The sequence below is a fragment of the Neovison vison genome, chromosome 5 (genome assembly GCF_020171115.1).
Source record: "Neovison vison isolate M4711 chromosome 5, ASM_NN_V1, whole genome shotgun sequence".
Lineage (NCBI taxonomy): Eukaryota > Metazoa > Chordata > Mammalia > Carnivora > Mustelidae > Neogale > Neogale vison.
Window position 1 is genome coordinate 112077540 of NC_058095.1, and position 23221 is coordinate 112100760.

Genomic DNA, 23221 nt, shown 5'->3' on the forward strand with positions numbered 1-23221 from the left:
CCCTTCTGCCGCCGCCCCGCGGGCAGCTCCCCGCCGCTAGACGCGTGTTCGATCCTCCTTCTCTGGCTTTACGGATTTCCGGGGGCAAAGAATTTTGCCTCGGTCCCTACGAGCATCTCTTGGCCTCTCTCCCCCTCCCCTCGCGACTCCCCCACCCCGTGGGCGCGCGCGCGCGCGCGCACGCACACACACACACACACTCACACACACACACACACACTCACACTCACACTCGCAGGCGCGCGTGCGCATGTCCGCGCGCCCCGAGCCGTGGAGTCTCCAGCAGATCCCACTCTCTCGGGCGCCGCTACTCACACAGGCTTCCAGTCGCCACGGGGCGTCCTCTGTCTGCGGCAGCGGCGGCGAAGGCAGCAGTGGGAACCGCAGCTGCAGCCTGGCCGCGTCTTGCAGCTTCGTGCCCGGGACGGAGTCTGGGAGAAGCCGAGAAGGAAGACGCCGAGGCGAGGAGAAGCCGCGCCGCGCCCAGCGCCCGGCTCCCGGCTCCGCGCGGCGGGCTGCCCCCGCTCCCGGTACCGCAGCTCCAGGTAAGCAAGCAGCCCCGGGGCCCGCAGCATCCCTGGGGTGTCCGAGCTCGGAGCCGGGGTTCCCCGGTCCCGCCCCCGCCACGGCCCGGGACAGAGGCTTGGAGGGGAGTGGGCTCCGGGGAGGGGGAGGGGAATGGAGCTAGAGGTAAGGCTGGTGGGGAGGGGTGCGTGAAGCTTCGGGGCTTCCGCGCAGCCCCCTGTGCCCTTCCCGCTCTATCCTAGCTCTAGCCCTGTCACTTTTACGAGCCTGGGGGTGCCCGGCGCCCCAGACTGCTGTTCCCCTTTCTCCCCGCCGCCGCCGCCGCCGGCGGCCGGTGTTGGCTCCGGGCTTCGCGCCCGCCGCGCGCTTCCCACCTCCCCTGCACCTTGGACAGCGCACCCAGGCGCCCGCCGACCCCTGCACAGCACCCGGGACGGCGTCCTGCTCGCGCAGCCCTCCGGCTGTCCTCTTCTTTCCCGATTGTCACCCTCCCGCCCTGTATTCCTTGTCCTCACTGTCTCGGCGGACTCCGCTGTGGTGCGGGCCGGAAACTTTACTCCCCTTCTCCTCTGCGCTAGGTAGTGTTGTTGTTATTTGTGACTGTCCCCTAACACGGGGAACTCAGACACCTTGGACGGGTCTTTCTCGGCGGAAGCGGTCCTGGCCCGCCGTGCAGGAGGCAGAGGAGGCACTGGGCAGCTGGACTCAGTGGCTGCCAGGGTGCAGAGCCCGCGCCTTAGGTCCTGGACGCCTGCCGCCTCTCCGCCTCCCTGCCTCCCTGGACTCGACACGTGCGCGCCTCCCACGGACGCGGCCCCTCCCCGACCACCCCACGTCCTCCCCCTGCACGGCCACGGCCACCCCATAGGTTGGACACCCGGAGTTCGCGGGTTCTGATTGGCTGAAGGCGTAACCCCGCCTCCTTCCCGGAGGGGGGTGGTTCTGGAGTGTTGTGGTTGTCATCCCGCTGCGCGCACATGGGGGAAGTGGGGTCGACAGGTGGGGAATCCGGGTGGGTAGGGTCCCCGCGTCTACACCGCTGTGTGTAGTCACTCACCCACCCTCTTTTCTCCAAATACACTCCTGCTTTTCTTCCTATCTCTCAACATTCTACTGCTGTAATTAAAAAACAAAACAAAAAACAAAAATTGGCTCGCAACCCTACTTTTATTAATACTGCATTCGTTCTGGTGGTAGAGGTTTTTAAAGCATATCTAGAAGAATGAGGGTACCAAGTGGGTATGCAGAGGTTCGTGGCAAACTGGGCTGCAGGTTTGAGTCCAGTAGTACCGAGAAAGTAATGGGTGGCTAAGAGATCTGAAGAGGATGGAGAAAGTGGGATGGATTTTGTTCCTTGTGAGAAGGAAGGACACAGTGGGCGAGCTTGGGAAGCGGAGGGAGAAAAAATGGGTCACTTACGGGGTGAATGTGAAGGAGAAATCCGGATGGGTATTGAGGGGAGGGGTGTCTGGGTTCTGCTGAAGAAGGCTCTGTCCCAGAAAAGGGGTAGTTTTGGACAATATTTTGATCATTATTAGCACACTTTGTTTCTGTTTTGCTAGCGCTGTCCTTTTGATATGAGACTTCATAGTAGTAATGTCAATTTATTTAATAGATTTTGTTTATTCCAGTTTGTTGTAATATATAGATGTGCAAGTGGTAATGAACTTCAAAAAGTGAAATTTTAAAAGTTCCTTTAGAGGGATGCACTAAATAGTTAAGGGAAAGTGCTTTTGAAATATTGTGAAAGAAGACGGATGAGCATTGCATAAAATCCAAAGATTGTTCTGGCGGTATTTAGGTCCTTTGCAGAAATATATATGTATGCATAAATGATACTGATTTTTCTTCATTTCAGAACGTGATTGCCTCTAGCATTTTCAGGCTTTAATTCCTTCAGGCTGTTTTGATGTTGTGTCTGTACATCTAAGAATATTGTAATTCTTATCTTTAGAAGCCTTGTCAGTGCAAAACAAACAGCAACTGATGCAAGTTAATGTTGACAACTTTATATTGAGTACACTGTGTTATTTTATTTGCAAGCTAGTGAGATATGCAAGAATAACATAGCATGACTGTTATTCCCCAGGGACCCATATCAAAACAAAGTGAGAATCACATGAGGCTATTCCAGGGAGAACAATTCAATTATTTTAAAAATGAATGTATTTTAAGATTCTTGGGTGTAAATAGCAACCGAATTTTTCTGTTTCAATTATTATCTTTGTACACAGTAATAGCACATGATAAGTCACACAGAATTTTAAACATATTTAGGTAATTCCAAAGTAGATAGTAAAGTCTTTCCATTTATTATTGTTTTTATGTAAGTAGACAGAATTGCTTCCTGACTGTAAGACTTTAATTCAAGGGACATATTTGATACATGTAACAAAATGGAAATTATTGCTATTGTTGAAAAAATAATTCTTACTATGTTTTCATATTCATAAGTCATGCCTTGATTTGCCTTCAAGGAATTTAGAGTCTAGTTCTTGGCCTCTCAAATTTAGATAGGTTTTGAGGTAGGTAGAAAAACAATGTATATAGTCACACATATACATATGCATAGATGCAAAATATATGTATGTATATCCACATACAGCTGTATATGTATATACATAATTTTGTGGTACATTCAGTGTATTTATTTATATGTTATTGTCATTCTTAAAATTTTTTCTCATTTCTTCTTGTCCAAAAGGTGGCCCTGTTTTAAACGTAGAAAGCATTACCAGGAGTAGAATTGGCCAATAGATCATGGAAACAGACAATAGTATTTTGTTGCTTGGCAACCACCTACTGTGAATGAAAAACAAAGCAGTGACAGCTGCTTCCACATCCTGATACCCATACTGTAGCTCAAGCATTGAAACCCTCCAAGTGAGACAGATCTAAGTTTCATTTGAATAAGGTGAAGCTGTTTCTTTTTTGGGATGTTTTTAAAAAGAGTATTTAAAATTTTTATTGTAATAAGAATTATATTGTGATTGTGGGATGAAATGAAGCATCTAATTCCAATTGCCCTCTTAAGCCTAGTATAAACTGAAAAATGTAAGATTGAGAGGACTGTTTAGACCCTTCTCATTCTTCCCTTTATAGTCATTAAACACTGTAAGCACATTTTCTGCTGCCATCAGGTGCTCTTAGGATTTTATAAAAACTTGAGTTCTCTATGATATCTAAATAGATAGCTGGATTTTACTCTTAGCAGGGAATTAGAGATTCATGCGGTGGCCTCTTTCATTTTATGGGACACTGAGGCACAGTGAGGTGATGTGATTTGACCCTGGTGACTAAGTCATCTCTAGAATGTCTTCCCTTGGGTCACACTTGGAAATTTTTTCCATTTCCTCCCTGGAATCACTCTTGTTCTTGAGTTACATAAAATTTATATAAAAATGATTTTTATTCTGATAAAGATACTTAGCAAATAAAGGAATTCTTGGGCATAAACATTTAGTACTGACATCAGGCTAGATTTCGGTGTTAGATGCATTGTATATCCTGTGTTCTTCCTCCCATCTACAGAAGTCCGGATGGGAGGACCGTGATTCCCACCTTTTTCTCCAAAATGGGGAAGCCCTGTCCCTTGCTTTGCTAATTGTTTACACCTCTGTGTAATCTTTAATGATCCATTATTCTCTGTGTGAATTTTAAACGGGAATAAGATTGAAGATTGTGTCGGTCAGCTTGTAAACTGGTGAGAGTTTAAACAGTACAGCTAATTAATCACCTGTTCTGTCTGCAACGTGATAGACATACTGTGGGTGTATGATTTGGGCTCTTGAAAGTCCATGGGACAGACTGTGTCTCTCTGCATAAAATTCATTTCAGTCTTTTATCAAAGCTGTCTTGCCAAAGGTGCTACCTGAAGCATGTTGGTGGAGGACAGGTCATCTATCTGTGTGAGATGGTAGTAGTGCCGATTGTTTCTTCACTTAGCAAAATGATAATGAATAAGTTATTGGGTGGCAAACTTGGATCACATATGCATTATTAAGCATTTCTTCTAAAACTTAGGAAATGTATTGCCTGTGTGATACATTTTGAGGTTCCTTAAGCTATTTTAAACGACGTGTATTTCTCTGTTTATTATTTATGTCAAACATACGAGTTTAACAACTTAGGTAGAAAAACTTGAAGTGGACTGCTTGGAGAAACAATAAAGTGACAGTATTAAGTAACACTGAAGAACTATTTTCACCAGAAAAGCATGCACTTTAGCAGATTTGTAGGGGGGAATAAATTGATTTACAGCATGTTTAACCTAGATTTAGAAGCCTGCTATTAACTTGTTCTAGCTAGGAGGATTTTCAAACAGAATAATAATTTGGCGGATTTCAAGTGAACTTCACTGATATTTTAAACCATTTTCCACAGTCTGGTTATAGTTTGTCTGGGCAAGTACTTGTTTTGGATCCTGTAGGATTAATCTGAATTTTAAGGTTGTTATTATTATTATTTTTTATTTCTGAACCATTTCTCTTTGCAGGGAATGATGTGAAATATTCTGATGTTCATCCATAATTTAGCCCACTGGAATTTTGGTATTTAACGACACTCTCCCATCTTCATGTACAGGATAATATATGTGTATGTAAATGTACGAACACACAATACTTACTTTTTTCCCCTTCTGTTGTTTTCATCCTTGTAATAGAACACTAAAAGACTTGATTTATGCTTTTTTTTCATACAGTAAAAAAAGGCTTTAAACGAGATATTTACGTTTTCAATTTCCTTATGCCTGCTTCTGCTGTTATAACCTGTAAACTCTCACCCACACAAGTAGGATGGTTGCTAAAAAACCAAGCAAATAAATAAATATACATCCAAGCAGTATTTGTTATCCCCCAAGCTAACCAGGAAAGCGTATTTTCTCATTCTTAGACACACATATCCTTCCACACACATATCTACATACACATTGAGTTTAAGGTCCTCTAGACTCTTTTTTTGGTGGGGGGCAGTGAGAGCGAGGTGGGTAAAGGGGAGTGGGGGAAGAGAATCCCAAGCAAGCTCCATGCCCAGTGCAGAGCCCAACATCAGGCTCAATCTCAGTACCCTGAGATCATGACTTGAGCCAAAATCAAGAGGTGGGCCCTTAACCAACTGAGCCACCCAAGTGCCCCAGTCCTGTTAGACACTTTCAAGAGTGGATGGAAATAGTGTTTTTATTGGAAGCCCTGTGCATGCTAATTTTGATATATTAAGTAAAGTGGATATATTCAGATTTTCAGAAATATAGTAGCACAGGAAGAATTAAATTGAATTATTCCCTTTGGAAAATTCTCACATTATGCTGAGAACATAACCCATGGCTTCTATAACAATACCCAGTAGCTACAATGAGCCTAGCATATGGTAGACATTCAGTGTGTGTTTTGTGGAATATACATCTGCCCTCCTTCTTGATATAATGTTGCAAACATTTCAGTCTGTATCTGTGTGAATTGTAAAAGTTGAGAAGATAGAGAAGAAATTACTCTGGTTTTCTAATTGTTTCTGGCATTATATTAAAAAAATAACTTGGCCAGTGAGATATTGTGGAATATACTTCTTGTCAGTGCAGGAAGTTATACCAGGGGTATTGATTTTTCACAAATACAGCCATCCTAAGTACAGAATAGCTCTTTAATAGCCCACAGCAGCAGAACAAAGGTTATGGCAGCTAGTCCAAAGGAATACTTTATTTAGTTGGAGCTGGAGGGTGAAGTTTGCTAGCCCCAGTGTAATTATCCAGACTGGAAAGTGGCCAAGGGACTGTGGTTAATGTCCCAAACAGTCGGAAAAAAGTCACAGATGAGGTCTTTAGTGACTCGAGTGGCCAGACCTCTGCTTTGGTCTCATTTGCAAGAGAGCACCTTTATAGTAGCTTAAAAACCACAGCAACTCTTTTGCAATTAAGGGGTAGAGCCCAAAGTTACCACTAGATCCCAGGAACCAAATTTGTTGTCCTTGAAAGAAGTCATAATCCCAAGAGTTCAGTGACAATGAAATAAGACTTTCTTCTTTGTCCTGTTCCATCTTTGAAAGTAGGTGGAGAGTAATAGTGTCTCTACGGACAACTCTGGCAGAACCACAAGGTAGGTTAAGTTTGACATGCTTCCGGTTAGTCCTAAACGTCCTTGACCTTTCCACTACTCCCTAGCTGGTTATCTCCTCTGTAGGGATTCATTAATAGTTTCATATCAGCAAAGCTCCAACAGATTGCTTTCCTGTGTTCCACTTTTCTGTGAAAGTGGAAAGTTAGCCCTGCCATGTTTTTTAAAAACACTTCTCTATGTCGCACCTGGGGCCATACCAGGTTGGGGAGAGGGAGGTATACCACATCCAATGGGCGGGAACTGAATCATGTTCCCTGTTTGCCCATCTCTATTTAAAGACCTCACTTTTGGGGGAAGAAAAGATGTTAAGCTGTGTACTGAGAAAAGTTATAGTACTTTTCTGGAGGGATTCCCGAGTCTCATGCATACATTAGGTGCTCAATATATATTTGTTTAATTTCACTAGTAGAATTATACCTACTATTTTGATGCATGGGGAAGATAGTTTTGTTCAGGGAACACTTAAATAATATACTATTTCCTTCTAGAATTATTTCTTTAAAAAATAATTTATTGAGCATTTACTATGTGAATGGTACAGTATTTGGCCCTGGGGATGATAAGGATTCTTCAGGCACAGTTCCTGCTCATGGAAGAGATAATGCTATTTGCAGGAAAGTGCACAAATTTGGTTTGGTTTAAAGGTGACTGTGAAGGAGGGTCAGTAGGTGTGGAGAGCAGAACAGCAGACAGACAATGAAAAGCTTTTGAGCTTAATAATAATAGGCAGTGTTTTTACAATCTGTTTGTTCAACACAGTCCCATGAAACATTTGCTATGCTGCTGATCGCTGGGTCCTATCCCAGACCTACTGAATCAGAAACTTCAGGGACATGGCCTGTGGGAGCAGACATGGTCACTTTCATACTTGTTTGCCCAAATGCCCACTGCTCCAATATATGTCTGTAGAATTTTTCTGCAATCACCTCTGTTCTCTGCCTGAAGGTTTTCTCTTCCACATGTAGGGCAGCTTGGTAGGGCAGTGAAGTTAATGGCTTCAGGAGTGGGCCTAAGCCAATGACAGGAGGGAGCTGGGAGGTGACACACTAGCATCTTGCATCTTGGACCCTCCGATACAATTGCTGACACATGTTCTGAACTATGTCCCCAAACTCCCTAGTGAATCTGCCACAACAGCCATGTGCTAGATAACCTGTGCTTCATGTGCTAGAGGGCTACTGATGGATTAAGACGTGGGCATCATCCTTTTTGATTTGCATCTTGGGAGGGTCATGCTGGCAGGTGTCTGGCGAGTGGATTGACAGAGGGAGAGTCAGGAGCATGGAGATCAGTTGAAGGTGGCAGTGCCCAGGCAAGCAATGATGCCCGCCAAAGCGAAGGTAGTAACTGTGGGGACACAAAATGGATTTTGCTGAAAAGCTGTCATGACATGGAGGCTGGCAGTGTGTGGTCCCTTTAGCTGGCTGCCATTCCAAGAATGAGATTTCATTGCTCTGCCATGCACCATGGACCTGCCCTGGACATTAGGCTTGGCACCCTTTGGAGACTCCTGTGCTTTGCCTGTAATCTTGGTCAGCCTTTCAAGACTAAAGTAGCACAAGTCTGGGAATAAATAAAAGAAGACAGGAAGATAAATTGAAGAATATAAATAATTCACTACTAGATCATTAAAGGAAGAAAGTTATATTTTACAGGAAGGATTTGTGGAGTTATATAGAACAGAAGAGTTGCAGAAATGCCTGCATCGCATGTCCATTTTGTGATGAACAGTGATTTTCTCCCATGCTCTAGACTAAGAGGTGATTTTCATCTACCATTGGTTTCTGGAAGACCTAGCATGTACTTATGTCTATTGTTTTCCCTGCTTCTCTGATAGCCTGTGTTTTAGCTAAGTGAATGAGTGGGGGATGGGGGGTGCTGGCTCTTTTCTCTTGCTCTGTCAAAATTCCAGGCTTTTCTTTGCAATTTCTCCTGCCTGTTCTTGGGCCATCAGCTCCCGAAGGAGATCAAAGGGCGCAGAAGGTGGGAGAAGGAAAGAGTAAATCCGCTGAAAGAGCTGTTTTGAATTAAATGCTTAATCATGAAATGAACAGGTTAAAGCTGGTTAGATGAATGAAATAAGATTAGGCAGCCTTCTAATTGTCCCATATATAAATACACTCCGGCTCTGTCTGTAGTCAGAAATGCAAAGGCTGAATAATCAAACAAGAGCAACCTGACACCATCATATTTCTGCAAAAGTAGCACTGAGCCAGTGGCAAGGAGAAGACTGAATTATAAGAAGTAGAACGGGTCAGCAGAGAGCTTCCTAGGCCTTGCTTAACAGAACAGATGATGACAGTGGAAATACTGAAGACAACATGGGTGAAACACAATGGAAGGGATGTAGCCTTATTAACAGGGAGTATTATGCACATATTTATGATATATATATTTTTAAGGATTTTATTTATTTATTTATTTGACAGGCAGAGATCACAAGGAGGCAGAGAGGCAGGCAGAGAGAGAGAGAGAGAGAGGGAAGCAGGCTCCCTGCTGAGCAGAGAACCCGATGCGGGACTCAATCCCAGGACCCTGAGATCATGACCTGAGCTGAAGGCAGCGGCTTAACCCACTGAGCCACCCAGGTGCCCTATTTATGATATTTTAATTAAACTTTTTCTTTGGAGATCATTCTAGATTCATATGGAATTTGAGAAATAACATAGAAAGATTCTGTGTACACTCTACCTATTTCTCCCCAGTGATAGTATTCTTGCAAACCTATAGCACAATATTATAACCAGGAGATTGGTTGGTACAATCCATCAATCTTGTTCATATTCCCCCAGTTTTACTTGTAATCATCTGGGTGTACATACACACATGTGCATGCAAAGTTTTCTTCTATTCAATACTTAACAATATTTTTTACTTTCAAAAGTAATAAGAGTCTTTTTCATTTGAAAATTTTGAAAACAAAATATTCGCTTGTTTGGACCAGACCAGGCTTACTGGTAACTGAAGAAAGGGCAATAGAGAGTAAATTCCCTAACCCTCTTCTAACTCTGGGATTCTGGAGAGTGACTTCAGGGGTCACCTAACCTGGCAGGAAGGTCAGTAAGCCATGGTATAGCTTCCACTTTGTTACCACGTGACCACTTTATTATTGGCATCATTACATGGCAGTAAGCAAACCTTTTTAAAAAGTATGTCTGTTGCAAACGGAGCTTGCTTATCAAGACTTAACTGTAACTCATCTTCTTTGTACCAGAGTTTCTGTCCTTTCCTTCTAGCATTCCCGCCCTCCCCTCTTCCTCGCTGTGTTGGGAGGGGGACACACCCCTTCAGGCTGCTCTCCCGGATTTCTTGAGTTAGCTGGTTCGCTGCGTTTAGCCTGTGGGAGACACTGGTAAGAGAGAGAAGGGAGAAGGGCAAAGCCAGGCTATTTTTTTCTTTCCCTGGCATCCCTGGCAGTGGGAATCCCTCCTGCCTTAGCACCACTCATGCTTGACAGACTGGCTCTGGTTCTAGCTGCTCACAAGTGACCTTGGCCCATGGACTCCAGACACATAATCTCTTGCTATTGTCTCTTCAGCCTTGGGGAGGTCGCAGCTTCCTGCTCTTGCTGGTCTTCGGATTACCTCGCTATCCTGCTAGGCTTTCTGCTCCACCATCACCTGAGTAACCAATTCTCTATATTAAATTTCCCTTGTAAAAAAATACTTGGAGAGATTTCTGTTTTCCTAGTTAGGTGTTCTGCAGTTTCTCAAAGCACAGATATGATATAAATCTGATGAGGGTTTCTTCTTCTGTCACTCCGGCTTCTTCCACTGGCAAAATCTCACTAGCTCCAGTCTGGGTCAAAAGCACCTGCGTTTGTAACCTCACCTCTCCACCCAGATTCACAATTCCTTGACCAGTTGTTCAGCCACTCCCAGTCTCTGGTTTTCCAACACTGACTTCCCTTTGTCTGATATATGTGGAATTTTGACAATTTCCCCTAGTGTCTGATATATTTCCCTTTGATATATTTGGGATTTTGACAGTTTCTCCGAGTGTGTGATATATTTCCCTTTGTCTGCTATAATTGGGATTTTGACAGTAACCCCTAGTGTCTTTGTAATTCTGTCCTTAGGCCCCTCTCTTACTAACCTTCCCTATTGTTTTCTACTAACAGTTCTTTCTGACATCATCTCCATGTATAATACCCTTACGCCCATGTTCACATATCGGTCTCGTGGCGCACTCCTGAATGTGCTTTGGTGTATGGGGCATATGTCTGCTACATTAGGATTTAGTTTTGCTGCCACTTCACTTTTCTGCACAAGGATGCTGTTTATTTGTGTTATCAGCTCCTCTAGTTCATCTCTCATAGAAGCATATGTGGTTCTGTTACAAAAACAATGGTGGGGCGCCTGGGTGGTTCAGTGGGTTAAACCTCTGCCTTCAGCTCAGGTCATGAACCCAGGGTCCTGGGATAGAGCCCCGCATCAGACTCTGTGCTCAGCAGGGAGACTGCTTCCCCACTTCTCTCTGTCTGCCTCTCTGCCTGTCTCTCTGTCTACTTGTGATCTCTGTCTGTCAAATAAATAAATAATCTTAAAAAAAAATGGTAACAGTGGGACTAAGAATGCTTTTGTGAGAAGGCAACAGGACTCAGTAGAATCTTCCAGTATAAAGCACATTTAGAAGCCCTGTCACTGGAAGCAAAGCTGGGAGCCACTGTGATGGCCACATGCTACATTAAGGAAGGGGCATGAAAGAGAAACTTAGTATGCTTAGGGAAGGTGTTAAGACAGTGCAGTGACCACGAGCAGTCTTGCTGGTTCCTACCATATTGGTCTCATAGTTGGGTGTATCAGGCAGCTTTGTCTTTTCTCCAGGGGGTCCCCAACTGAGACAGAGAGCTGGGAGCTGGAGCAACGGAAAAGCTTTCAAGCTTCTCTGACTGAGATGTCCAAAAAGTCATACAAACAATGCAGTTGCAGGTGGCCCTCACTTCTGAGACCAGGAACAGTACCTTTAGGCACTGCAGCACAAGTGGGGATGCTCTTTAAATGGACAGCCGTGCAAACCGCTACCGGGATGCTGGACGAGGGCCTGGGAAAATTCAAAGCTTTAGCTCAAGAAGAATTTAAATATTGAAAAGTAGCCTGTAGCATGGCTATGGATGCATTCAGGTCCTGGTGTTCTCCTGTCCTTGCAGTGGACACAGGGCTGGAGAGTGTTTTGTGGGCCAGCACACACAGTTATGAACAGATGGATCTCTTTGGAAGCTGCCTGTAAGGCTCCTTGCTTGCCTCTGCTCTCCATAATGATCAGAAGTGGTGAGTGCTGGGCAGGAGAATTGTAGATTAGGCAGCTCTGGGCAAGCAGACAATGGAAAAGAAATAAGTTTATTTTAAATGGGCATAAGCTTTGAAGGCAACTAATTGAGACATACTTCAGCCTCATGGACAAATTAGGGTTCCAGTTAATACAGGAGCAAGATTGGACAAAATAAATCACTTGCTCACCTATAATCTCTAAAGAACAGTTTGTTTAGTAACAAAACATTGATTGTGCCTGCTCTTAGGTGAGTTTCTCCTCTATGCCCCTTTTCCCATCAGCTCTCAGAACTGGCTGGGTTCCGGTCCTTTTCCCCTAGTAGTACTTCATACACTTTTACTCTGAGAAGTGGTGCCTATGTGAGAGCAACTAACGGTTTCCCATGACATCCTTCTAAATCCTGGACTTTTACTCACCTCAGTTGCATTTTTCTTTCTTTCTTTTTTTTTTTTTTAAGATTTTATTTATTTATTTGACAGACAGAGATCACAAGTAGGCAGAGAGGCAGGCAGAGAGAAAGGGAGAAGCAGGCTCTCCGCTGAGCAGAGAGCCCGATGTGGGGCTCGATACCAGGATCCTGAGATCACGCCCTGAGCCAAAGGCAGGGGCTTTAACCCTATAAGCCATGCAGGCGCCCCTCAGTTGCATCTTTCTGCGAAGATAGAGTCCCTGTTTCTTTCCTCATTGCTCAGTAATGTGCAGTGGCATGGAGAGAGAAGTTTTAAAAGGAATTTTCTTGGGTAGTAGAGACTTGATTCTATCAAGAAGCACAGAGCAGGCACTGTAGAAGTGAGAGAAGTTGTTTTTGTGCATTGGTTGGTGTGCTCTATGGTATTGAGTTGGCCCTAAGTAGTTTGTGATTTTTCTCATTTCGTTATTAAACGAATAATGTTGGATGATGTATCTTAAACTTCACATACTACTGCAACCTAGCCTGATACTCATTCTGTAGTAGAGATTTAATGTTTTTGGAGGAAAGCATGCTATACATATTTCTTGTGCCCAATGGATAGGTGTTTATTGTGCCCAGTTCATGCTAGGGCTGGAAATATAGCAGTGAGCAAAAATGAATCACTGTTCCTGTCCTTCTAGGAGCCCACAGTTTACTGGAAAGGGTATTAAGTAACCCCCAAGTATTCCTGTTATTGGAACTCTTGATAAGAACTTGGAAAAGAATAGGTTTCTCTGACAGGGTATAGAAAGGATGAAATAATCAGAGAAGGTTCATAGTGGGAAAATAATTGATAAGATCTGAAGAATGATTGGGAAGTCCAATCCCCAACTCCCCACAGATAGGGAGTCCCATTTGTGAAGTCTTCATGTGAGATAGAGCTTGGGTCGCATAACCACTGAAAGACAGCAAGTGTGGGTGGAGTGCAGAGAGTGAGCGTAGCAGTAGCTGGGAATGAGGCTGCTGAGATGTGGCTTAGGGCCTGATTATGCCAGACCCACCAGCCCGTGTGGAGCACTTGGATTTTATCTTAACTGCAATAAGAAGTCACTGAAAGGTTTTGGCTTTTTTTGGTTTTGTTTTGTTTTCTTTTGTTTTGCTTTTTCTTTTTTCAAATGGAGATGAAACTCATATAACATGAGCCATTTTGAAGTGAATAATTCAGTGATATTTAATACATTCGTGATGTTGTCTGACCACCATCGGTGTCTGTTCTAAAACATTTTCATCGCCCCAAATGGAAACCCCATCCCCATTAAGCAGTTATTATTGAAGAGTTTTAAGGGGAGCGATGTGTGACTTGTAGTATGTAAGGTATTTCTGGCAAGTTTCTGGAGAAAGGGTTGGAGAAGGCAAGAGCGGGAGCCGGGCAACAGACTGGGAAATAGTGGTCAAGTCAGAGACAGAGGGTGGTCGTGGCTTCCCAGGCAAGGGATAAGAATAGAGACCATAGATTTGGAGAAGAGGAAAATGATCCAGGATGGGGTTCTGTAAGCAAGTTTGATTATCTGTTTCAATGGCTTATTTACATTACTATTTCCCAAAGAGTAATCCATCTTCTATTTGGATCTGGTAGGCTGCTTGTTAAAAGTACAGATACTGAAGCCCACGTCAAAGTGCTGATGCAAACAGACTAGAGAGGGACCCGCACGGGTTCTTCCTGGAACTGAGGTTTGAGAACCACCTATTGTTGTCTCCTTTCTCATTCTGATGCCCTTTAAGATTGCAGACTGCCAACAGTCCTTCAAGGAGAGATGAATTAGAATGAGACACAGGAGAGACAAATGGATAATCTAGTGTATGCTCATAATTTTGTGTGGGATGGGTGCCTTTTGGAGATGCAACTTTAATTTGATTCTAAAGACAAATATGGAATATAAACAGTTTTATGGGGTGGTGTTTGTTTTTGATTCTTTTCTTTCTTGGAGTATTGTGACTCTCCCAGAATCAAGCTGTGGCTGACAACAGCATTGTCATGAAATATAATGTAGGTACAGTGTAGCAATTTATTGTAAAAAGAAATCTATAACAACGGAAGATGAACTTATAAAACAAACCATCCTAGTGTTTTTGCAATTATCTTGTACCTACAGGATTCCTTTTAGAGAGATGTTCACTTTAATTAACTGATTTTAGAAGCCAGGCTTTTGAGACTTGAAAGTCAGAAAATCTTTCAAACTGTAGTAAGAATCCACCCATCAACAAATCAAGATTTTGTCTGGCTTCTGGTTTCTGTTTGCCTCTGGTAGGTTTTCCTAACCCAGCACTCTAACAGCACACTTAGAGCTGTTCCTTCTAGCCCGAGTCTGCCAACACGCAGATGTTTCTATCCCATTCAAATAATTCCCTCCCCCACCACCATTTCTGGAATATGTTTGGTTGTATTTTAATTTTAGAACTGAAAGAGGTCATAGAGAATCTAGTTTTCTGCTGTTGTTGTTTTGGAAACTATGACCTTTGGAGATTGAAAGAAGGCTCCTGCTGATGAAAGGGTGTGAATATCCAGCAGCAGTCAAGAGGTAAGCCCTCGACTCTACCCAGCACAAGAGCACCCCGACAACCCCCCCACCCCATGTGGCTTTTAACTGGCCTCTGTGCAAGGCCCTTCCTATGGGCAGCCGAGCATGGTACTCTCCCCGCAGCTTCTTTCTTTGAATAAGAAGTGCTCATCTTCTACAAGATGTCTCATTTTGATTAATATTACTTCCAGTCTTCTAGAAAGACACTTGGGCACCTCTGGCTGTGTTTCCTTTTCAGCATGTACAAATTCAGATCTTAGAGTGGTTTCATTGCTTCATCATAGAATTTTATAATGAAATAATATTTTGAGTGCCTGCCTGGCTTTGATCTTTTTCCCTAGACCACTTTAGTTTGGAGAGGGATCTGAGGCAAAGCTGTCCATTTATTTTACACTAAAGACAAACAGAATCAGTAAATAGCCAGCTTTTTTTTTTTGTAAAGCTTAATTTTTCTGTTCCACAAAAATGCATGTTGTTGTACAGGGGCATACATTCTGGAAGAATGCAAAAAGGAAAGTAAAATTCCTCAGAAATACTAGAGTTAGCCCTTACTGATATTTTCATTAATCTTTTCCCAATTTTTTCCCATGTTTCTGTCTCTTTCTTTCTCTTTGTGTGTGTGTGTGTGTCTACTCACACACACCACGTACAGATGAAGTTCTCAATAATGCAATTTTGCTGTATGTGATATTCTGTAACCTGCTATGTTTTTCTAATAGTGTGTGGTGGGCAGCTGTCCTTTTCAGTAAATATATGTTATCTTTCTAATGACAGAATGCTTTTATCGGCTACTTTTCATGCAATTAATACAAATCCCAGGACGAAGTCATAATAAGAATTAAAGCTAAACAGTAAGAATATATTGAAAAATCCTGTGGGGAGGGGCTTCAGACATGATTTAATCAGGATTTAGGAATTCTTTCTTTATAATATTCTTTTTCATGCTTCTCATGGTAACAAAATTGCCACAGCTCTAGGGGCTCATTACCCAGAAAAAGAGAGCCTCTGACAATCATTGAACTGAAATCCTGGGCTGCTTCTACTTGGACCATCTTGGGTAATGTGACCAGGGAATGACATTATTCCAATTGCTTCCAATGTGGGTAGACCTGCACGCCTGCTGTTTGGTGGATGGCAGCTCAGGAACAGACGGGGTGCCCGGAATGCCAATCTGTATGTTCCCATTGGCATGTGCCCTGCAGTCACTCTGTATTGTCTATGTCCTCATTCCTATGCAAGTCATAAAGACCAGCCAAACATAACTGGAAATGCTGGGAGATGGGGGCCACACATGCGTTTAGTCTGCACTTTCAACTATGGTACTTCTGAAATTCTTTTTTTTTTTTTTTTAAGATTTTATTTTATTTATTTGAGAGAGAGAGACAGTGAGAGAGAGCATGAGCGAGGAGAAGGTCAGAGGGAGAAGCAGACTCCCCATGGAGCTGGGAGCCTGATGTGGGACTCGATCCCGGGACTCCAGGATCACGCCCTGAGCCGGAGGCAGTCGTTTAACCAACTGCGCCACCCAGGCGTCCCCGGTACTTCTGAAATTCTTACAGTTGAATTTAAGTAAGCTAACTTAGAAATTCATGATCTCTGGGATGGCAGGACCTTGGTCATCCTTTTGGGGAAGTGAATGGGAAAGCTCATGGATTATACACTCTCAGGGAAACAATGACAGAAAGATGCTATTTGCCAGGATGGCCTTTATTAATGTGAATGAGAAGGGCATTTGAATGGAAACAGAGTAGAAAATCTCAGGGTTATGGAGAACGTCTTTTGAGTATTTTTGGCACAGTGGTAGATGCCATCCTGTTTAATCTTCATAATGACCTTTTTTTTTTTAATCAACAGTTAAGAGGAAACAGAAACTCAGAAAGATTAACTAGTCCACTGCACAGTTAGTACGTGGAAGAAGCAAGAATTCTAAACCCTTTCCCTCACCACATTTTGCTCTCTGATGTTCCTTCTCTCCATATAAAAATTATTGATAACAACTTGCTTTGTTTTATTTTAACTGATGATATGAAAGAAGTATAGTGTCTAGTATTAAAATTAAGATGGCATTGGAGAGATTCACCTTAAAATTGTAAATGGGAAAAACGAGCCCAAAGTGCAAATGGCCCAAATGAGGCCTGTGACTAGAAAACAAGGAAGTTGGATCAACAGTGACAGAGGGAGCAGGCTAACCTGTGGGGGCTGCAGGTAGGGACTCCCATGAGCTTGAGACATGAGGAAAGAGGCCAAATGGTAAAAATAGGTAAGATAAAGTGTGTGGGATATGTGAGCATGTTCCAAAGTTACAAATATGCTAAAGAAGTAGAAATCATTGTTAAATTAGAAATGTTTATCATGGAAGCCTATTTTCATGACAGAATTTTATTACGAAGTAGAGAAGTAGTAGAGTTTTGGAGATGTGTGAACTTGGCTGCTCTGTTTTTGTGTTGAGAATACTAGACGGATATGGCTCAATGAATTCAAACAATGTCCTGATCAAGAAGAAGAAGAAAAAACAGCAACTTATAAATAAAGAGCAAAAATTCATTTCTATTAAAAAAGAAACTGGGGATGTCTGGGTGGCTCAGTTGGTTAAGAGACTGCATTCAGCTCAGGTCTTGATCCTGGAGTCCCAGGATCGAGTCCCACATCGGGCTCCCTGCTCAGCGGGGATTCTGCCTTTCCCTCTGACCCTCCCCCTTCTCATGCTTTCTCTCTCTCTCAAGTAAATAATAAAAATAAAAATCTTAAAAAAAAAGAAAAGAAACTGTTAGGGTGTAGCGTGTTTAGTGGAGAAAAGTGATGGCTTAAACTCACAGGAATGGAATTATGTAACATGGGGTCGGTTCTTCTGCCAGTTAGAATAAGGAAGAGTTGTTTGTGGGCAGGGGCCAAAAGGAGAGCTCCCACTCTCTCAGCTTCTCACTATCCTCCCCCTCTCTAAGCTGCCCAGTGCCAGGTGGAGCTGGAGGGCTCTGACAGATTGAGTGGTCCTAGTGAGACTTGTTTTGCATCTGGCAACAAGCGCGTTGCTGTCCTTGGGTTCCTGCTGGCTGCCCTGCCCTGCCCGTTGTTTGTGGTGTCTGCCAGTGGACAACTGATTAAGAGCCAGGGGGGAGAGTACAGGGCCTTGGCGAATACCCAGCTGTCCACGGCAGACCCCGCTCTCTGTAGGTGCTTTAGTGGGAACCAAGTGCTTTCTTCCGCACTGAGGCTGTAATGAACCCATTACAGAATATCTGCTCTCATGTCTCCTTGGTCGCCTTTACTGGGAATTGACTCCATTGCCCAATTGCACTGATCATTAAAAACTTAAAGGGTGCAGTCTAAACTTTTCTCTCTTTGGCTCGAGGCATTTGCTACTCGCCCTATTTGGCAGTCGAGAGAGTAGCTGTGAGCCCTAGTGATGTTATTGGCTGAGGAGTTAAACAGAAGCTGAATAAGGTTTGGCTCCCTGTATAGTCGGGGCAGAGCTTCGAGTCCCAGGGTTAAAACAATACAGAAACGGCAACTGAAAATGTCATTTAGCAGCGTGACGTGAATGGACTTCGGTGCCCAACGGGGGCATCCGTGCCTCAGTGCTGAGGATGCTGGAGCGGGCTTCCAAAGCTCCAAATCTGTGCTCAAGTTTCTTTAGTCTCAAAATCTTAGCGTGAAATATTTAGTACCCTAGGAAAGCTAAATTAATGGTGAGTCAAAGTAATTAAGGCAAAGTAAATAATCTCCAAGGTTCTCATTCCCTGTGAAACTAATTTCATATCTTATCCTTCATGTGTTAAAAATAGTTCTCTGCTAATTCAAGATGCCCGTGCTCTGTGTTGGTGAAGTGCACTTCAGTTCTATTGAAAGGATGCAGATTAGAGAGTTATTTTCAATTGGGCATTTTTTTTTTTTTTTTTTTTTAAAGAGAGACACTCATTTTGGCACCACAAGAGTGTGAATCTCTTTGGGTGAACTGAGCTGGCCACAGCTGTAGCTGGGCAGATGATGGGCCAAGTAGCTTATGAGAACTTGCAGCTGGGACAGCCTTTTTGTCCTTACAGTGAGAACTCTCAGTTCCTAACTTTCGAGCTGGTGATGAGATTAATTTAACTGTCTTGTAGGATTTGGACTGGCCAGAGCTTGATCTTGTCTGTGTCTAAACGTTTAGGAACTAGATCTGTTTAGGTTTTCTACATAATGGGAACATTGGGACTTAAACGTAATTTTACAGTAATTTGTCACCTTAGAATAATCATGCAATGGACATTAAATAGATTTTAGACTTCCGTGTACCAAAGCTGGTCTTTCTACAATTGAGCTATTCTAGGGATAATGCCGCATTGTCCTAGGGCCTGAGAAGACACGGTACTCTGGACTGAGCTCATGGGTAGGATAGATACTGGGCTTCTTCCAGCTCATGAAACTGCTTTAGAATCTATTATGGTCACAGTAGTGGTCTTGATTAAATGCGAGCATCCTTTCTCTATGATAAGAGAGTATTTTGGTTAGAAAGAACAGCGGTGTTTGAAGAGAAATGTTTAACATACCATCCTCAGTTACCTACAGCTGAAATATGAGCTCCTTATCTGGCTGTTGTTCCCTTTCAAAATTCCTCAGTTCTCTTTTCCTCTTTAAAGGGATGCCCTGACCCTCCGGTGCATCATGGACCTGTTCTTACAGAGAAATGCAGTTTTGCCTATAAAATGTTTTGAGATGGCAGCATGGGAGTGGAATAAGTGTTTTCCAGTTTACATCACAGAGCAGAATCTGCCTCTGCCCACACGTCCATGTGGACAAATGTGCATCATTAGTAGAGGGAGAACCATATGTGAAGTGATTCTCTGAGTTCTGATACTTGGTTTAGATAACAGTTTTTGGACAGTGAAGTGTGCTTTTTCTAAATTTTTAGTATCTCTTTCTGAAAAAATAATCAAAATTGGGTCAAGCCTAGGTACATGGTATATATGGATAATAATTTTTTTTACTGTATGTGAAGCCCTCATGCTGTATTCGTACATTATGGCTTTTTAATATTTCCATTTTTATCATAATCACTGCAGTTGTACCATACCTACCAAATTGTAAAGCCCCGCCTCATCTTGTGGTCATCATAACTTCTTAATGAACTGAGTAACTATTATCATCCCTGTTTTATTTATTTATTAAAGTATTTTATTTATTTATTGGAGTGAGAGAGAGAGTGTGTACACACTCCCACAAGCAGCGGGAGAGTCAGAGGGAGAGAGAGAAGCAGGCTCCACACTCAGCAAGGACTCCGATGCGGGGCTCGATCCCAGGATGCTGGGACCATGACATGAGCCGGAGGTAGACATTTAACTGACTAAGCCACCCAGGCGCCCTTGTTATCGCTGTCTTAAAGGTGATGAAATTTGATGCAGTTTGTTATTCATCCCTTCATCGATCCATCCTTTATTTCACAGGCTTCTACTGAGGGCTTCTCAATGTTTGGCGGTTCTAATGTACAAAGATGAGATGCTCTCTGCCCTTGAGGAGCAGAGACAGTGTCGAGGAAGTGGGTAGACAGGCACAGATAACGCTATGTGGTCAGCGTTTGGCCGCAGGTAGTGTTCAAGATTCCCATAGCAAAGTGCTTTTCATTCAGATGAGGGAACTGAGAGTACCATTTGTGGGGATGAGAACGAGGCTTCAGAGTGGTTCTCCAAGTAGGGAAGGTCATCTAAAGCTGAGACACGGAGGCAGGGAAGAGCGCCGTGTGCCCAGGGCAAGTGGTGTGAAGTAGCTGGAGCATTGAGAATAAGCAGAGGAGATGAGGCTTTGGAAAGGTCATATCACTTGTAAATGACAGTTTACAGAAAGGGACAGGGCTTTCTGCTTCCTAGTATGATGTTTCTCCTTTACATTAGGTTCTTTGTTGTTTATTTAGGGTTTCTTTTCTTTTTTCTAAATACATCACTGACACCCTCTACACAAGCTGTGTTGAAGATTTGACAACTAGGGATTTCAGGTGACAAGGTTATCTCATGTGGCTTGAGAGGTGTAGCTTGTCTTTTGGTCAGTGTATGAATACGTGTGTCCTCCCATGTATTAAGGTGAAGTGACTGGGGACGGGGGCCCAGATGGTCTCAGCGAAACGTTCTGGCAGGAGAAGTAAATGCCATTTTACCAGCCACAGACAAGTGCATTTTTGCTGCATGACCCCAGCCCCCAGTTTGGAGGTCTCCCATGTTATGTGTATTCGGCACTTGAAAATCTAAAGGCTTTAGTAATTATTTGCAAGGGTTTGGTTTTTTGAAGCTGTTTCTCAGGTTGAAAATGACTTTTTGTTCACAGAGCTGAGTAAGTGCTAGAAATAATTGAAAATGACTTGAAGAAGGAGGGTAAAGTGGAGAGAAGGCATATTAGCGGCTGGCTGATGTTATTGCTGGAAAGCAGGCAGTTTTGTTAGATTTTGTACACTGTATGTGGTGTAAAGAACAAACCTTTCCATTTTTTTTTTTCTGAGAGCCATGATGTTATCTCAGTAATTGAAAATAATCTTCTAAAGTTGCTCTTTAACTAGATTTACACAATCCCCTTTCAAATCGGCTGTTATCTGCCCTTACATTTCACAGTAAATGTTGTTGTCTGCACAGCCCCTGCTAACAAGAAGATCAAGTGTAACTCTTTTCATGATTTGAAATAAAGTGTTTCTATTGTAATTATCCTGGCTCCTGGTTGTGGTGTTCTAAGGAAGCTCCTTTCTCTGCTGGCTCAACCTGGCTTTAGGAGGAATACAAGGCCTTCTGTTCCAGTAGTATCTTTTTCCACAAACATTTAAGGATTTGTCTAACTTTCTCCATCATTTTAATTTTTTTATGTTTTAAAATATTTTCATAGATAGTTCAGGGTATGGGCTGGGATTAAGGAGGGGCAGGTTTTGGGAATTTTTTCTTCTGGATTATACTCGGGAGGCACATGTTTCTATTTTCACCAACCTCATTTTGGCAAAATTACACTAAACACTGTGCCTATTAAGCTGCAGTAGGTAGGTTTTTAAATGGGTGTTTTACGACGGTGGTGACAGAGGTAAATATTAAAATGTGCTGCTAAAGAATGTTGTGAAAAGCTGGCGAATCTTTGAAATTCTTCAAGAACAGGATAAATTCTCCTATGTTTGGGATTCGATTCTCTGAGTCTTATCTACTGTGATAACATATGTAACTCTACTTCTCGGTGGTGTTTACATTCTATTTTTAAGTTGTTATGTTACCCTCCTTGCATTATTGACTTATAAAAGCATTTTTGCTTATTTGTAGGCTTGCAATTTTCAATAAAAATTTCTCTAAGTCATACTGTGAATTACTTCTTCATGGATGATAACAGTCAACAACCACAGAAGAATAAAAGGTTGTTAAGTTCTGTTTAAATTTGGAGTATCAAGTAAACCTGAGACTATACATAAGAGGTTCTCAGTAGGCATTTTGCTGCTGGTATTTTGGGGAGGAAGTCCTGAGGGTTAAATAAAGGATGGGGTTAGGGACGGAGGACATTAACTAAGGCAGCTAATTTGTTTTCAGACTTCTTTTGAATACGGTCCTCATGGCTCTTCTTCATGATGTCAGTTGGAATAGTTAGATTAAGGCCCAGCCCTTCCATTTAACAACTGTTTGAGTCCCTTAAACATTTTAAGCCTAACTTCACTTAAGTGTAAAATAAGAGGGTTGGATAAAATGACCGTTTAAGATTCTCACAGCTCTGAAATGATGAACTCTGTTAAATTAAAAAGCTGTTTGTGCACCTGTATATTAATAGTAAAGTGTGGATTTATTAGCTGTGATAAAACTACATGGTCTGCCATTTTAAACTAGTGTATCAATCAACCCCATTAGTAGATATAATTGAGAACTGAATGAATCATTTTGACACCTTAATTACATTAAAAAATATAAACATTGAATAAATATTTCATGTACTACTCCACAGGCTTCATATTATGTGACACTTTTTTCCTAAAAATATTTTCTGACTCTAGGTATAGGAAGTATTGTTTTGTAAATTGTGAGAGAGTAAATTCTTGCCAAATTCCCACAGCTCTCCACAGTGCCTTTTTTGGATTGTTGGATTCCAAATTAGTGCTTGCCCCAGATTATTAACTTCTGCCTGGTGAAAATGGACACCACTGACTTACTTTTTTTGGAGGCAAGAAATCCAGGTTGTGCTTCCACCTTTTTTTTTTTTTTTTGAGATTTGTTTATTTATTTAGAGTGAGCACAAGGTGGGAGGAGGGACAGAGGGAAAGGAAGAGAATCTCAAGCAGACTCCATGTTGAGTGCAGAGCCCCACAGGGGCTTGATCTCCCTGAGATCATGACCTCAGCTCGAATCAAGGATTGGGCACTTAACCAA

At 42.7% G+C, this 23221-nt stretch overlaps 1 protein-coding gene across 6 annotated transcripts in view; it reads left to right on the top strand.

The window, feature by feature from the left end:
- Positions 1-297: 297 nt before the first annotated feature.
- Positions 298-23221, top strand: part of ENOX1 (ecto-NOX disulfide-thiol exchanger 1) — a 568173-nt gene continuing 545249 nt past the window's right edge. For all 6 annotated transcript variants that reach the window (XM_044249790.1, XM_044249789.1, XM_044249788.1 and 3 more), the window contains exon 1: positions 298-545. The gene's annotated coding sequence lies outside the window, so the exon portion shown is untranslated. The remainder of the gene's footprint in view (positions 546-23221) is intronic.